We start from the raw sequence: 17238 nt of genomic DNA on the forward strand, positions 1-17238 counted from the left end.
AACCCGCAGATGCCGCAGATCTGCGGTAAAATGAGAAAATGGAGCGGGATCGAGTGACGTGCTGAAGGTCTCCCTCCTAAACCGGTGAGTCTGCTCCTCACCCCTCATACGCTGCATGACCCACCTGCCGCATTTTCCACATTATTTCATATTTACACCAGTTACATTTTTAAATTATTCCTCCGTACCTTTTCCCTTTCTCCTTCCTTAGGGCATTGATTTATGGGTTCAGTCCCCATACCAGTCCACCATACAGTTTACACCCAGACAGGAAATGTGCAGGTTCCAATCAAATCAGTCCAATGTTTACAAACACTAACTTCTAATCGCATTCCCCCGGGCTCACTGGACAGTGAAAGTTTACCTTCACCAAGTGAGACACAGCAGGAGGTGGCCATTCAGCCCATCGAGCGATCAACAAGATGGCGACTGCGCTCCCATCTCAGCCACATGTTTCTGTCCAATCCTCATTTCCTCGATCCCTTCGGTCTCCACACATCTGCCGGCCTCTGTTTTATGTGAGGATGATCATGAACCTTTACTGCCTTCTGTGGTGGGGATTTACACTCACTCACCATCCTCGAAGTGGAGACATTTCCCTTCATCTCAGTCCCGGACAGCCCCTTTTTCCATTGGTTCAACCGCTAATGATGCTGTGCATTTCAATGTGTTCACTCCTTCATCCTCGGTTCTCTAAATTAAAGGCTTATCGCGCTTGATCTTTCTTCACATGATGACCCGACCACTCCAGGGATCAGTCTGGCGAATCTTCATTGCATTCCCTATCACAAATACTCTCTAACCTCTTTGTTAATCCTCTATAAAATGAAAACTTACAAAATTCTTGAGAAACTCGGCAGGTCAGGTAGTACCTACGGAAAAGAGTAAACAGATACATTTCGGACCGAGCCCCTTCTTTAGGACTCAGACTGAAGAGGGGAGATGCCTAAATTAAAAGGTAGTGGGTGCGCAAAGAGGCCTTCTGGAAGGGGATAAGGAAAATCAGGTGGGTGGGAAAGTGCTGGAGAAGAAAGAATCTGAAAGGAGAAGAGAATGGACAATAGGAGAAAGTGATGGAGAAGGGGGCCCAGGGCTTACAAACAATCAAGTTTAGGAACAATTCTTAAAGTCTTAAGATTCAGATGGCAAAGTAAAACAGATGATGGGAGAGAGATTTGTAATCCACATAGAGGTACGCAGAGAGAAGGCGATACGAAGAATCACAGGTTCCACGCTGGTAAGTGAAATAACAATCGTTGAAGATCTTGTCCGTTGAATCGTTCCGAAATCTACTTAGAGAAATCACCAGGTGACAGTCACAAGAGTATCGTCTTCACTTAACACCCTGATTCCAGGTAAAGAGCCAACAAAAGTGATACCACAGGTTACTCCAGGAAATCCACACAAATGGATTATATGAAGAGACAGTCACACATCAATTGTGCACTGCGTGCCGATAATCAATCCAATCTTTTGGGCATCAGAGAGTTCCAAACCATAGCAGTGACAAGCTGAAGTTCCAACAGTCAGTCAGTGTCTGTCTCTGTCTCTGTCTCTGTCTCTCTGTCTCTCTCTCTCTCTCTCTCTCTCTCTCTCTCTGTCTCTCTCTGTCTCTCTGTCTCTCTGTCTCTCTCTCTCTCTCTCTCTCTCTCTCTCTCTCTCTCGTCCGCAGCCGGCTGCTGCAGCCTGTGACTGACGTCATAGTCCCGCCTTACTCAGGCGCTCTTAAAGTAACACTCACAGTACTCTGGTAACAGGAGAATGTGACGGGGGGAGGAGTGCAGAGGGTATTAGTAGGAGGTGAGAAGAAGTAAAAGGTCAGAGTGTAGAATAGGGAAAGGGGAGAGGTTAAAATTTTGATCATCGGAAGGAGAAATCAGTATTTCTCCCGTTGGGGTCATCTACTGTATCCGTTGCTCCTGGTGTGGCCTCCTGTGTATCAGTGAAACCCGACGTAGACTGGAGACTGCTTCGTCAAAAAAAGAGGGATCTCCCTGTGGCCACCCATTTTAATTCCACTTCCCATTCCCATTCCGACATGTCAGTCCATGACCTCCTCTGCTGCCGCGATGGGGGCGGACTCAGGTTGAAGGAACAACACTTCATACTGTATTCCGTTTGGGCAGTCTTCAAGCTGTCGCCATGAACTTCGATTTTTCGAATTTCCGGTAACTGCCCACCCCCTCCCTCACCATTCCCCATTATCTGTTTACCTGCCCATAACCTCCCTCTGGTGCTCCTCCCCCTTCATTTCTATCCATGGTTTCTACCCCTCTCATATCAGATTACCCCTTCCCCAGCCCTTTATCTCTTTCACCAATCAACTTTCTAGATCTTTGCTTCACCAATCGCCTGCGACCTTGTACTACTTCCTCCACTCCCCCACCATTATTTATTCTGACTTCTCTCCTTCCATTTCAGTCCTGAAGAACGGCCTCAGCCTGAATCGTCAACGGTTGACTATTGCCCAGAGATGCCGCCTGACCTGCTCAGTTTCTCCAACACGCTGTGTCTGTTGCTTTCGGAAAAAAAATACTAATAAACATCCAACTAAACTAATCTTTTTTGCCTACACAGTGTCTATATTCTTCCATTTCCTTCACTTCAATCTGCCTGTGTAACTGGTTCTTCAAGGCCTCTAATGTATCTGCATCTACCATTACCCAAACAGCACATTCCAGCTACTCACAGTTCTCTGCGTGGAAGAGCTTCTCCCTCACATCGCTTTTAAAATCACCCGTTTTCACCTCAAATGCATGGTCTCTTGTTTAAGACATCTCAAACCTGGGAAAAAGATACTGTCTGTCTCCTCTATCTATAAGTATCCTACTCCTACATTCCTTCTGCGAGTATAGCAACAGCCTGCAGGGCTCCAGAGGAAAAAAAAATGGGTTTGTCCAAACTCTCGTTATAGCTCAAGTCCTCTAATCCGGAGAATATCCTGGCAAAACTCTTCTGCACCCTCTCCTAAGCCCCTACATCCTTCCTAGAATGGGGTGACCAGAAGTGTATGAAATACTCCAGCTGAGGCCGAATACTGCTTTATAAAGCTGCAACATAACTTCCTGACTTTGGAACTCAATGCTTTGACTAATAAAGGTAAGCATACCATTTGCCTTCTTAGCCACTCTATCAATCTGTGTGGCCACTTTCAGGGAGCGATGAACTTAGACTCCAAGATGCTTCTGATCATCGACATTATCCAGGATCTTTCATTTAACAGTGTACTGTCCCTTTAATTTCGACCTGCTGAGTTGCCAACATGATCATTATTAATCAAATTTCTCTGAGTTGTCTCATGTCATGTTGAATTTATTGCCAAGTGCACAAGTACGGGAAGGTACAGGGACAGAGAAACACTGACTTGCAGCAGCAGCACAGGAAACTACATGCAGATAACACACAGAACATCAATTATACAATTTTCTGTCATTAATAATATAGAAATATAGGCTTTATGTCATTAACAATCCACAAATATGAATTTTTATTTCATTAGCTGAGTACAAATACACATTTTATGTCATGATTAATATATAAATATGCATTTTGTGTCAACAACAGACTTGGAAATGCTGAATTTTGTCCCTCAGCCAAATTGTTGACACAGTTTGGGAACAACTGGTCTCCAAGCACCGGTCCTTAAGTTACAACACACACACTGGGACATCCTGCAGGCCCAAGAACTGTCTGGTTATACCTTCTCCTTAAACACACAGACAGCAGGAACAGGACCAGGCCACTCGGCCACTCCAGTCCGTCCTGTCATTCAATAAAATGTGTGGCCGATCTACCCGTGTTCTCCAAAACCACTCCAATCCACTTTGCCCGGATTTTTGGCCCCACTTGCAGGTCAGTAGTTTGCCAGTATTTGCCCCCAGTGTGGTAAATCCCTCTGCTCGCCACCACCATGGACTCAGACATTTCCACAGATGAGCCCCTCCTGTCCCCGCCGGGACAAACATCCTGTCCGCCCCCTCTCACACCACCTTCATCCCCGCTCTCCCTCCTTCTGTCGGGATCCCTCCGTCCCCAGGGAGTGATGTTGGAATCCTTTGTGGAAATGAGGAATGGGCTGGCAAATTTGGACAAAGTGCTGACGGTTCTGGAGCTCGGTATGTTAAAACAGCACAGTGAACTGAAAATCGCATTGAAGCATTGTAGCTGTAACAATATTATATAACATAGACACAGAAGATAGAATAGTATAGCACAGGGACAGACCCTTCGGGCAACAATGTACACAACTCTCTGGAAGGCAGGTAAAGTAGTAATCAAATGGCCATCTATAGTAATCCATTATGCATTCAATATATCCATATTCTTCTATTTTCCTCACATTCATGTGCTGATCTAAGAGTCTCTTAAAAATTCTTATTGTATCCGCTTCTACCATCACAAAAGCGTTCATTCTTGGCGCCCCCAGATTGTGTAAACGTACTTGTCTTTTACACAGACGTTGCCTTTCTTCTCTGGACTCGCTCCCTCTCACATTAACTACATATTCTATGGTATTATATATTTCAGCCACTCAACAAAGATCCTGTCTACCTACTCTATTTATGCCTCTCATGGTCTTATAACCCTCTATCAAATTTCACCTCACACTCTCCCGCTCCAGAGAAAACCACTCAAGTTTGTACAACCACATGCCCTACAATCTGGGCAATATCCTTGTAAACCTCTTCTGCATTCTCTCCAAAGCCTCAACATCCTTCCTAGAGTCAGATAACCAGAACAGTTTGCGATACTCCAGGTGTGGCCTGACTAGAGATTTATCAGTTGCAACATAACTCCCTGACTTTTGAACTCAATACCTCGAGTAATAAGATCAGGCATTCCATATGCGTTCGTAATCACCTAATGAACCTGCATAGCCAATTTCAGTGAGCTTTGATCTGAATCACAACATCGTTCTGCTTATCAGCCCCTGTTAAGTGTCTTGCATTTAACAGTCTACTGTCTCTTTTTATTTGACCTACCGAGGTGCGACACTTCACGTTTGCCTGGAATAACTCCATCTGCCATTTCTCTGCCCATATTGCAGTTAATCTACAGTACGTCCCGCTGTATTGTACGCCAGTCATCTGTGCTATCCACACCGGTGTACATTTTCAGCCAGATCGGTTAAATATATCTGAATCTGCGGAACAGCTGGAATAGTTCCCTTCGACCACCACCCTCTGTCTTCAATGGGCAAGCCAGTTCTAAATCCAATTCACCACTGATCCCATGTACCTTACCTTCCGGGTGAGCCTCCCATGTGTGACCTTGCGAAATGCCTTTCTGAGATGTGTTGAAATAACAATCATAGCTCTACCTTCATCAATCATCGTCATCACCTTATCAATAAAATCAATCAATGTTGTAAGACACAATTTTCCCCACAGAAGGCCATGCTGGCTCTCCCTAATTAGACAAATACTCTTCGTTACCTTCCCTGCCGACGACGTGCGACTTACCGGTCTATAGTGTCCAGGATTATCCCTGATTTCCTTCCTGAACAAAGGAGCAACATTAGCTTCTCACCAGTCCTCCAGGACCTCGCCTGTGGCTATGGAGGATACAAAGATATTGCTCAAGGCCCTAGCAGTCTCTTCACTTTCCTATCAATTACCTGGGGGTATATTCTATCAGGTATGAGGGAGTTATCCAACTTATTGCTATTTAAGTTACCCAGCATTGCCTCCTCCTATACTTCCAAATGTCTCAGCATTTTAATACTCTTGCCAATGATCTCCATATCCTCCACGTCCTTCTCTTTGTTAAATATTGATTAAACGAACTCATTATGGACCTCAGCCACATCCTTCACACCCAAGCAAGTGTTCCCCCCACGCCTCCCCACCAGCCACTTTAGCCTTGTGTGGTCCCACTTCCTCCTTGTTATCCTCTTCTCCTGATGTATGTACACAATTCCTTGGGATTCTCTTTAATCCTACTAACCAAAGACTTTTCGTGGCTTCTCCTGGCTTTCTTAACTCCCCTCCTAAGTTCTTTTCTGGCTTCTTTATAATCCTGCAAGTCCCCGTTTGATGCTAGCTTCCTCAGTTTTATCTACTTTTCCTGTTTATTCTGCACTACATTCATGATCTCCCTCGACATCCACGGTTCTCTTACTTTGCTATCCTTGTCCTTCCTTCTGACTGGAACATACCTGTCCTGTACTCTGTGTAGTTAGACTTCAAACACACTCCACATGTCCGGTATTGACTTGCCCAAAAACAACTGATTCTACTTAACTCTCTCTAATTCCTGCACAACGCTCTGGTAATGTAACCTGCTCCGCTTTAATAGTCTTTCACAAGCTCCATGCTTGTCCTTATCTGTAGCTATCGTAAAACTTCAGCAGTTGTGGCAACTGTGTTGTCTGAAAGATAGGTCAGCCGGCCAGGTTCATTGCCCAACGCCAGATAGAGTACAGCTTCTGCTCTTGTTGGACAATATACATATTAATTTCAGAAACCCACCCGAATGTCCCATCTAAACCACTTGCACTAACAAGTTGCCAGCTTATATTCCTTTTATTGCTATGATATAGGTGATCATGGTCTTTCTATGATAATGAGTGTTCGGCAATTTTTGCAACAGGAGTGCTTTACCATTGCCTTCTCCCAGACAATATCTTTACAAGACAGATGACACCGATCATTGTCAATACTCTTCTGTGATTGCGTACTACAAACAAATTTACTGGATGCACCTCAAGACAGGGTTAAAACAACCACTGGAATTTAAGTTTTCCCATTACAGATGGGCTGAGAACTCAGTATTCATCTTCGTCATAATGAAACTCAGAGCATGTGAGGTTGTTCCTGATTTCCTAAATTCAGTTAGTTCTGCTGAGACACTTCCTCCATCACCAGGGTAACAGCCCGCCAGAGCTGCAAAGAGTGTTAAACGTTTCTGTCACTCTCTGGTCACTGCCCCTCAGCAGAGAGACAGTGTTTTCTGGAGGTGGTGTTGAGGCGGGGATGCGTTGGGCATTTACTGTATGGAATATTGTATATGATGCCTGTGTTGGAATGAAGAGTTAAATACTGAATGCGGAGATTGCATTTATGCAAAACTCTTCAGGATGCCACAAACATCTTGAATTCAGTCAATATTTGTCCATCAAAAACCAAAAAAAAAAACTGTACTGAGTTTCTGGTGACTTATTTTCAATTTTACATTAAAAGCATTTTGTTATTGTTTCACTATGGAAATGTCGCACGAAATGCGCTGCTCCAGATCCCACTCGGCAATAACATAATGAACAAATGTGCCAAACTTACCTGCTGGAGACAAATTAAAATATATTCCCACCTGCTGGTGAGCACAGCCCAGGATCCCCGCCCAGTTAACGCATCACCAGGTTCCAGTGCTGTTATGGGATGGAGGGGAGTGTTAATTTTAGAACTGAGAATAGCCAAGATGCTGCAGCATATTACCGACAGGAAAGAGTCCCGGGAATGTTGGTGCTTGGGCTATAATCCTGTGATGGGACTTCAGAAATGCGGAACTGGCAGTGTTTGGGCTTTGTCTTTGGCCCAGGTTTGTGTTTCTGCAGATGAGGCTGGATGTTCCTCCTTCTGCAATGAAGCAGAGTTTCCAGTCAGGTGGGTGGAGATTGGTTGTAAGGCATGAGCTGTAACGAGTGTTTGAACATACTCTGTGCTGTAGTAGAATTAACTTAAATTAAGTGTTCTACACAAGTCCATGTCCCAGGAAACTTAAATCATTCCACTGTAAAACCTGGATTGTTTCCGCAGAGTGGTGCAGGCTGGGGTGAGACTCGATAGAGGTTTATAAGATTATGAAAAGCATAGCTAAAGTAGATAGACAATATCTTTCCCCCAGGGTTGAAATGTCTAATGCCGGACCGCATGCATTTAAATTAGTTGGGGTATTTTCAAAGGAGATGTGAGGGGCAAGTTTTTTTTCCCCATAGAGAGTGGAGTGGCTGGAATATGCAGCCTGGGGGGTGGTAGAGGCAGATATATTGGGGACTTGTAAGAGATGTTTAGATTGGCTCGTGAATGTCAGGGAAATGGAAGGATTGTAGGCATTGTGCAGGCAGAAAGAATTATTTTAGTTGGATATTTGATTACTAATTTAATTGGTTCGGCACAACACTTGGGCCGAAGGGCCTGTTCCTGAGCTGTGCTGCTCTATGTTCTGTGTCTGTTGCCGAGAGGTTTCGGGGTAAAGGAGTGAGTGGGAACAGCAGGTCAGCCGGAGCCCAGTGTGGGGAATGTGAGATCACCCACTTCAGTAGGAGAAACAGTAACACTGAATGTGGTTTAAATGGTGAGGGACTGAGGTGCAGTAGGTAGGAAAGGAGGTCAAAGATACATTGAATATATTGCAAAAGTTATTGGGTATACGTTGGCCCATCTCTGACACTTCATCCCTTTTCCTGATCTCCCTGTCTCCATCTCTGGAGACAGATTGTCAACCAACATCTTCTATAAACCTCCTGATTCCCATGATAATCACGACCATACCTCTTCCCAACTTAGCACCTGCAAAATGCTCTTCCCGTTCCTCAGTTTCAATGCTTCCGCTGCATCTGTTCCAGGGTGTGGCTGTCCTCCCTCCGCTATTGATGCTTTCTTCTGCTGCATCAACTCCATTTCCCGTACATCAGTTCTCATCCCATCTTCCTACAGCCGTCCTAGTGATAGAATTCCCCTTGTCCTTACCTACCGCTCTTTAAGCCTCTGCATCCTCCACCATCTCCAGAGATCTTACAACTAAACTTATTTTAACCTTCCTCGCTGCAACCCCGACCTCTTCCTTCAACAGGGATCACTCCCTCCACATTTCTCTTGTCCATTCATCCCTCCTCACTAATCTGCCTCCAGCCACTTATCCCTACAAATGGCCTGAGTGCTACACGTACCGGTACACCTCCTCCCTCACCTCCATTCAGACACAAAACAGGCCTTCCAGGTGAGGCAACACTTCACCTGCGAATCTGCTGGGATCATCTATTGTGTCCCGTGCTCCCGATGCGGTCTCATTTGCATTGGTGAGACCCGCCATAAATTGGGAGACCGTTTTGTCGAGCATCTCTGTATCATGTCCCACAAGGGGGACTTTGCAGTGATCAAACATTTTAATTCTGATTCCCATTCCGACGTCTCGATCAATGGCCTGCTCTTGTGCCAAGATGAGACCGTCCTCAGGGCGGAGGAGCAACACCTTATATTCAGTCTGTGTATCCTCCAACCTGATTGAATTCTCCTTCCAGTAAACAAACTCCCCCACCCCCACCCCCGCAACACACTTCTCTATTCCCCACTCTGAACTTTCATTTCTGCTCACGAGCCGATGACTTCCTGCTGGGTCCCCTCCTTCCCTTTCTCCTATTGATAACACTCCTATTATTTTATCTCCAGCCCTTGACCTGCCCATCACCTGACGTCACCTGTCACCCTCCAGCTGGCCTCTTTCTCCTCCCCGACCTTTTCATTCAGATATCTTACACCCCCCCAACCCCAGTAATGAAAAATGCTCGTTGTCCAAAAAGGCTCGTGGTCTGCCTGTTGTGCTGAGTTCCTCCAGCATTTTGTGTGTGTTGCTTTCGATTTTCAGCATTTACAAGCTTCCATCGTGTTTAAGTATGGTAATTACCGTAACAATTATTTGGGATTTGTTGAGATTGTACCTGGAATATGGTGTAAAATCCCGCTCCCCACACTAACACGGGTCACACAGACCAAAGAACAAACTGCCGGAGGAACTCAGTGGGTCGGGCAGCATCTGTGGAGGGAAATGGACCGTCAACATTTCGGGCCGAGACCCTCCCTCTGGACTGAGAGTGGACGGGAAATAGTCCGAGAAAAGAGGTGAGGGGTGGGGTTGGGGCAAGAGCTGGGGAGTGAGAGGTGGATCCAGGTGAGGGGGAGGTGGGAAGGTGGAAATAGTGACGGGGTGGGAGGTGAGTGGTTGGGGCAACACGGGGCTGCAGAAGATGGAATTTAATTCCATGGAGCATTTTCTTCACAGTCAGAGGGTGTTTGTTTTAGAGATTCACCAGACTGATTCTTGGAAGACGATGAAGGATAAGTGACCGCCCTCACATAAAACACAGGGCAGCCGATGTGTGGAGACCGAAGGGATCGAGGAAATGAGGATCAAGCAGAAAAATGTGGCTGAGATGGGAGAGCAGTCGCCATCTTGTTTGATGGTTCGAGGGGCTGAATGGCCACCTCCTGCTGTTTCATACTTGATGTTTCAGTTTTCCTGTCCTGTGAGGCCTGAGGAATGTGGATAGAAATTAGAGTTTATAAACATAGAAGTGATTTGAATAAAACCTGCACAATTCATGTTCGGGCCTGAATTGTGTGTCATACTGGATAAGATACCTCATGCAAGGCTTATTGAGAAAGTAAGGAGGCATGGGATCCAAGGGGACATTGCTTTGTGGATCCAGAGCTGGCTTGCCCACAGAAGGCAAAGAGTGGTTGTAGATGGGTCATATTCTGCATGGAGGTCGGTGGCCCGTGGTGTGCCTCAGGGATCTGTTCTGGGACCCTTACTCTTTGTGATTTTTATAAATGACCTGGATGAGGAAATGGTGGGATGGGTTAGTAAGTTTGCTGATGACACAAAGGTTGGAGGTGTTGTGGATAGTGTGGAGGGCTGTCAGAAGTTACAGCGGGACATTGATAGGATGCAAAACTGGGCTGAGAAGTGGCAAATGGAATTCAACCCAGATAAGTGTGAGGTGGTTCATTTTGGTAGGTCAAATATGATAGCAGAGTATAGCATTAATGGTAAGACTCTTGGCAGTGTGGAGGATCAGAGGGATCTTGGGGTCGAGTCCACAGGACACTCAAAAAGGTTGCTCAGGTTGACATTTTGGTTAAGAAAGCATACTGTGTGTTGGTCTTCATCAATTGTGGAATTGAACTTAGAACCCGAGAGGTAATGTTGCGGTTATATAGAACCCTGGTCAAACCCCACTTAGGGGTTCTGGTCGCCTCACTACAGGACGGATGTGGAAGCCATAGAAAGGGTGCAGAGAAGATCTACAAGTATGTTGCCTGGATTGGGGAGCATGCCTTATCAAAATAGGCTGAGTGAACTCGACCTTTTCTCCTTGCAGCGACAGAGAAACTATAGAAACCATAGAAAAACTACAGCACAGAAACAGGCCTTTTGCCCCTTCTTGGCTGTGCCGAACCACTTTCTGCCTAGTCCCACTGACCTGCACACGGACCATATCCCTCCATACACCTCCCATCCATGTATCTGTCCAATTTATTCTTAAATGTTAAAAAAGAACCCACATTTACCACTTTGTCTGGCAGCTCATTCCATACTCCCACCACTCTCAGTGTGAAGAAGCCCCCCCCCAATATTCCCTTTAAACTTTTCCCCCCTCACCCTTAACCTATGTCCTCTGTTTTTTTTTCTCCCCCTTGCCTCAGTGGAAAAAGCCTGCTTGCATTCACTCTGTCTATACCCATCATAATTTTATATACCTCTATCAAATCTCCCCTCATTCTTCTACTCTCCAGGGAATAAAGTCCTAACCTATTCACCTTACTTTGTAACTGAGTTTCTCAAGTCCCGGCAACATCCTTGTAAACCTTTTCTGTACTCTTTCAAACGTATTAATATTATTCCTTTAATTTGGTAACCAAAACTGAACACAATACTCCAGATTCGGCATCACCAATGCCTTATACAACCTCATCATAACATTCAAGCTCTTATACTCAATACTTTGATTAATAAAGGCCAATGTACCAAAAGCTCTCTTTACAACTCTATGACCTGTGACACCACTTTTAGGGAAATTTGTATCTGTATTCCCATATCCCTCTGCACTCCTCAGTGCCTTACCATTTACCCTGTATATTCTACCTTTGTTTGTCCTTTCAAAGTGCAATACCTCACACTTGTCTGTATTAATTTCCATCTGCCATTTTTCAGCCCATTTTTCCAGCTGGTCCAAGTCCCCCTGCAGGCTCTGAAAACCTTCCTCACTGTCTACTACACCTCCAATCTTTGTATCATCAGCAAATTTGCTGATCCAATTTATCACCTTATCATCCAGATCATTGATATAGATGACAAATAACAATGGACCCAGCACTGATCCCTGTGGCACACCACTAGTCACAGGCCTCCACTCTGAGAAGCAATTCTCTACCACCACTCTTTGGCTTTTTCCATTGAGCCAATGTCTAATCCAAATTTACCACCTCTCCATGTATACCTAGCAACTGAATTATCCCAACTAACCTCCCATGTGGGACCTTGTCAAAGGCCTTACTGACGTCCATGTAGACAATATCCACTGCCTTCCCTTCATCAACTTTCCTGGTAACCTCCTCGAAAAACTCCAACAGATTGGTCAAACATGACCTACCACGCACAAAGCCGTGTTGACTCTCCCTAATAAGCCCCTGTCTATCCAAATGCTTGTAGATTCTGTCTCTTAGTACTCCCTCCAATAACTTACCCACTACCGACGTCAAACATACCGGCCTATAATTTCCAGGATTAATTTTCGATCCTTTTTAAAACAACGGAACAACATGAGCCACTCTCCAATCCTCTGGTACCTCACCCGTAGACACTGACATTTTAAATATATCTGCCAGGGTCCCTGCAATTTCAACACTAGTCTCCTTCAAGGTCCGAGGGAATACCCTGTCAGGTCCTGGGGATTTATCCACTTTAATTTCCCTCAAGACAGCAAGCACCTCCTCCTTTTCGATCTGTACAGTTTCCATGATCTCACTACTTGTTTCCCTTAATTCCACAGACTTCATGCCAGTTCCCTTAGTAAATACAGACGCAAAAAAAAACGTTTAAGATCTCCCCCATTTCTTTTGGTTCCGCACATAGCCAACCACTCTGATCTTCAAGAGGACCAATTTTATCCCTTACAATCGTTTTACTCTTAACATACCTGTAAAAGTTCTTTGAATTATCCTTCACTTTGACTGCCAAGGCAACCTCATGTCTTCTTTAAGCCCTCCTGATTTCCCTCTTACGTATTTTCTTGCACTTTCTATACTCCTCAAGCACCTTATTTACTCCCAGTTTCCTATACATGTCATACAACTCTTTCTTCTTCTTTATCAGAGTTGAAATATCCCTTGAGAACGAAGGGTCCTTATTCCTATTCACTTTGCCTTTAATCCTGACAGGAACATACAAGCTCTGCACTCTCAAAATTTCTCCTTTGAATGCTTCCCACTTATCGATCACAATCTTGCCAGAGAACAACCTGTCCCAATCCACGTTTTACGATCTTTCTCATTTCTTCAAATTTGGCCTTCTTCCAGTTTAGAACCTCAACCCTAGGACCAGATCTATCCTTGTCCATGATCAAGTTGAAACTAATGGTGTTGTGATGACTGGTACCAAAGTGCTACCCTACACAGACTTCCATCACTTGTCTCAACTCGTTTCCTAACGGGAGATCCAATATTGCAACCCCTCTAGTTGGTCCCTCTATATATTGGTTTCGAAAACTTTCCTGAACGCATTTTACAAACGCTAAACCATCTAAACCCCTAACAGTATGGGAGTCCCAATCAATATATGGAAAATTAAAATCCCCTACCACCACAACTTTATGTTTCCTGCAGTTGCCTGCTATCTCTCTGCAGATTTGTTCATGCAATTCTCGCTGACTATTGGGTGGTCTATAATACAAGCCCACTAATGTGGCCATACCTTTCCTGTTTCTCAGCTCCACCCATAAGGACTCAGTAGACAAGCCCTCTAATCTGTCCTGCCTGAGCACTGCTGTAACATTTTCTCTGACAGGCAATGCTACCCCCGCCCCCCACCTTTCATTCTTCTGCCTCTATCACATCTGAAACACGGGAACACTGGAATATTAAGCTGCCAGTCCTGCCCCTCCTGTAGCCAAGTTTCACTAATTGCTATAATGTCATAATTCCACGTGTCAATCCACGCCCGCAACTCGTCTGCCTTCCCCGCAATACTCCTAGCATTGAAATATATACACCTCAGAAGATTTTTACCACCACTCACAACTTTTCTATTAGCGGATTTGCTTAAACCTTTAACATCATTTATTTTCACCCCAGCCTCACTGTCAGCTCTGACACTCTGGTTCCCATCCCCCTGCAAATCTAGTTTAAAGCCTCCCCAATAGCACTACTCCCTGAAAGGATATTGGTTCCCCTGTAGTTCAAGTGTAACCCGTCTCTCTTGTACAGGTCCTCAGAAGAGGTCCTAATGATCCTAAAATCTGAAACCCTGCCCCCTACACCAGTTCCTCAGCCACTTGTTCATCCTCCAGATCATCCTATTCCTACCCTCACTGGCACCTAGCACAGGTAACAATCCTGAGATTACCACCCTCGAGGTCCTGCTTTTCAACTTCCTACCAAGCTCTCTATACTCACTCTCCAGGACCTCCTCACTCATTGTTGCTATGTCATTGGTACCGATGTACACCACGACATCTGGCTGATCACCCTCCCATTTCAGAAAGTCATGCAATCGATCAGAGACATCCTTGACCTTGGCACCCGGGTGAGAGGATGAGATGTGACTTGATAGAGGTGTACAAGATGATGAGAGGCATTGATCGTCTGGATAGACAGAGGCTTTGTCCCAGGGCTGAAATGGCTAGCAGGAGAGGGCACAGTTTTAAGGTGCTTGGAAGCAGGTTCAGAGGAGATGTCAGGGGTAAGTTTTTTTTACACGGAAGGTGGTGAGTGCGTGGAATGGGCTGCCGGCGGCGGTGGTGGAGGCGGAAACGATATGGACTTTTAAGAGACTCCTGGATGGCTACATGGAGCTCAGAAAAATAGAGGGCTATAGGTAAGCCTAGGTAGTTCTAAGGTAGGGATATGTTCGGCACAGCTTTGTGGGCCGAAGGGCCTGTGTTGTTCTGTAGGTTTTCTATGTTTCTATGGGAATCGAACCCGTACTCTGAAAACCGGGGGCGTGGAGCGATGGGGACAGCAAAGGTTCTGAGGGAAAAATTAAAACTGTAGCTGGTGTAAAATGCGGCAGGTAGGTCGGGCAGCGTGTGATGGGCGAGAGTCCCTCCACCCGTCACGTGATCCCGTGTCTTGCTCCTATTTCAAACGCAGATCTGCGGCATCTGCGGGGTTTTCGCTTCAGAAGTCCCGCCCCGTTTCCGAGGCCCCGCCCCCGCCCTCACAGTCCCCGGATGGGCACTGGTTTTCTTTCCGTTCTCTGTTGAAGCGGATCGTCGGCTGGGAGCTGGGGGACGGTTCGCTGTCTGCGGGGCAAATAGAGCAAGTTCCCATCGGTGAGTATTGAGACCGGTCACTAGGGTGAACGAGACCGACAATTTCCCATCGGTGAGTACTGAAGCCGATTCCGGGTGGTGGAGGGGTGATCTGATGTTGGGCAGAGTCCTGTTAACTTCCTCGAACTGTCGGCCTCGTCCCGCTTCCTGGACATAACCTGCCTGGGTTCGTCCGTGATGTGGGACGTTCACACTGCACAGCCTGAGATGAGCCGCCGCTCAGACCCTGGGGTTCTGGTCCCAGGAGCGGATGAGGTGCTGATGCCGGGATTAAACCCATCCGGTGAGTTGTACTTGGGGAACTTTATCTGCATCACCAGGCTCGGATTCGGATCCCAACTTCACCTGAATCGATGCCAGGGGTCGATAATTGTTTTATACTGGAAGGGGCCGTTCGGCCTGTTGTGTTCTTGCAGACACGAGGGTTAAACAGAGGAATCGCACCCTCGGGACACTGATCCACGTGTATGAGTAGTTTCATCTTTCCCCGTTCAGACAGGACAGTGAGATCCGGATCTCTCACGTCCTCTCGGGGATGTGGGAAGTTTATTTCCATCTTCTTTCCATTGCAACGACTTGCCGAGATGCTGACAATGTTTCCAGATATCTGGCCCTATTAATGCGAGAATTAAGTCTTTTTTTCATTTATCTGGGTTTCTCGGAAATGTGTACACTCCCTCCAGAAGTTCCAAAGGAGCAACTCAGGCTGACTAACAGTTCCACGCGATTAAGTTAGGGAATCTTTATATTGTTTTACATGTACAGAGGTACAGTGAAAATCGTGTCTTCGGTATTATGCACATCGATCAATACGTTACAGTAGTACACTGAGTTAAAACGATACCAGGGTGTAACAAATCATGATGGTTACAGATAAACTGCAGTGCAAAGGTTCCACTTCTAATTGTCTCCAAACTAAGACACAGCGTCACTTGAGAGAACCATTGTGACAAAGTGGGAGCTGATGTTTCCTTCCACTTCAACAAAATGGCCCTTCTAGCTATCAATGTTTTTGAGAAAAGATGGGGTTCATTTGCTCGTTATTATCATTTGAGTTAATTGATAGATTTCCTCCACGATCTAATTGTAAATTTTGGTACTTTTTTTTGCTGGCGGTTTGATGTTCATCTTCAGAAGCTTTTTGTGTGACGCATGGCGCCGGGATTGAACACCTAATGGGGTTTCTTTCCCACTTCTCTCGCTTAGTAGGTTTTTTTCATTACCAAAATTTTTACAATCTTTAATGTTCTTTTTCTTGAGACATTGTAAGCGTTCTTTGATGTACTCGTATTAATTTTGGCTAATAGTAATAAACAGATTTTTTAAAAGAGAAAGTGCAGTGTGGGTAGATATGTGGTGCAAAGTCACATCGATTTAGACTGTGAGGTCAGGTCAATATGCTGGAGAACATTCAGTTCGCTTATAACAGCAGAATGGAAACTGTCCTTGAAACTGGTCGTATGTTTCTGTTCCATTTAATCTTCGACCCGATGGGAGGGTGAGAAGTGAGAATGTTCAGGGTTGTGGGGATCTTTCATTATGTTGGCTGTTTTACTGAGGCAGCGGGAAGTGTAGACTGAGTCCATGGAGGGGAGGTTGGTTTCTATGATGTGCTCAGCTGTGTCCACAGTTCTCTGCTATTTCATTCAGTTAAAGAAATAGCAGTAGATAGTAGCCGTATTAAGATGTGAGGTATGGGGATGGGATACTTTCTGCGGAGCATTGATACATATACTGAACTTCTTAGTCAAGTCAAGTTTATTGTCATTTCGACCATAAGCTGCTGGGACAGTACACAGTAAAAACGAAACAACGTTCCTCCAGGGCTATTGTTTGTTCTGGCTTTGTTATATTGGAATCTGTTATCTAGTAGTGTGTACTATTATTTCAGTATCTGTGTATTACTGGACGACCACCGGAGAGTGCACTTGATTCCTTCTCCCACCTGGTTCCATCTGCTCATTCCCTGC

The 17238-nt window shown here is 45.4% G+C and overlaps 1 protein-coding gene across 1 annotated transcript in view; it reads left to right on the forward strand.

Annotated features, from left to right (window-relative positions):
* Window positions 1-15191: 15191 nt before the first annotated feature.
* The window catches only part of LOC140208523 (NACHT, LRR and PYD domains-containing protein 3-like), a 34382-nt gene continuing 32335 nt past the window's right edge, over window positions 15192-17238 (forward strand). The window contains exon 1 of the mRNA XM_072277263.1: window positions 15192-15268. The gene's annotated coding sequence lies outside the window, so the exon portion shown is untranslated. The remainder of the gene's footprint in view (window positions 15269-17238) is intronic.

This window comes from Mobula birostris, chromosome 13 (genome assembly GCF_030028105.1).
Source record: "Mobula birostris isolate sMobBir1 chromosome 13, sMobBir1.hap1, whole genome shotgun sequence".
Lineage (NCBI taxonomy): Eukaryota > Metazoa > Chordata > Chondrichthyes > Myliobatiformes > Myliobatidae > Mobula > Mobula birostris.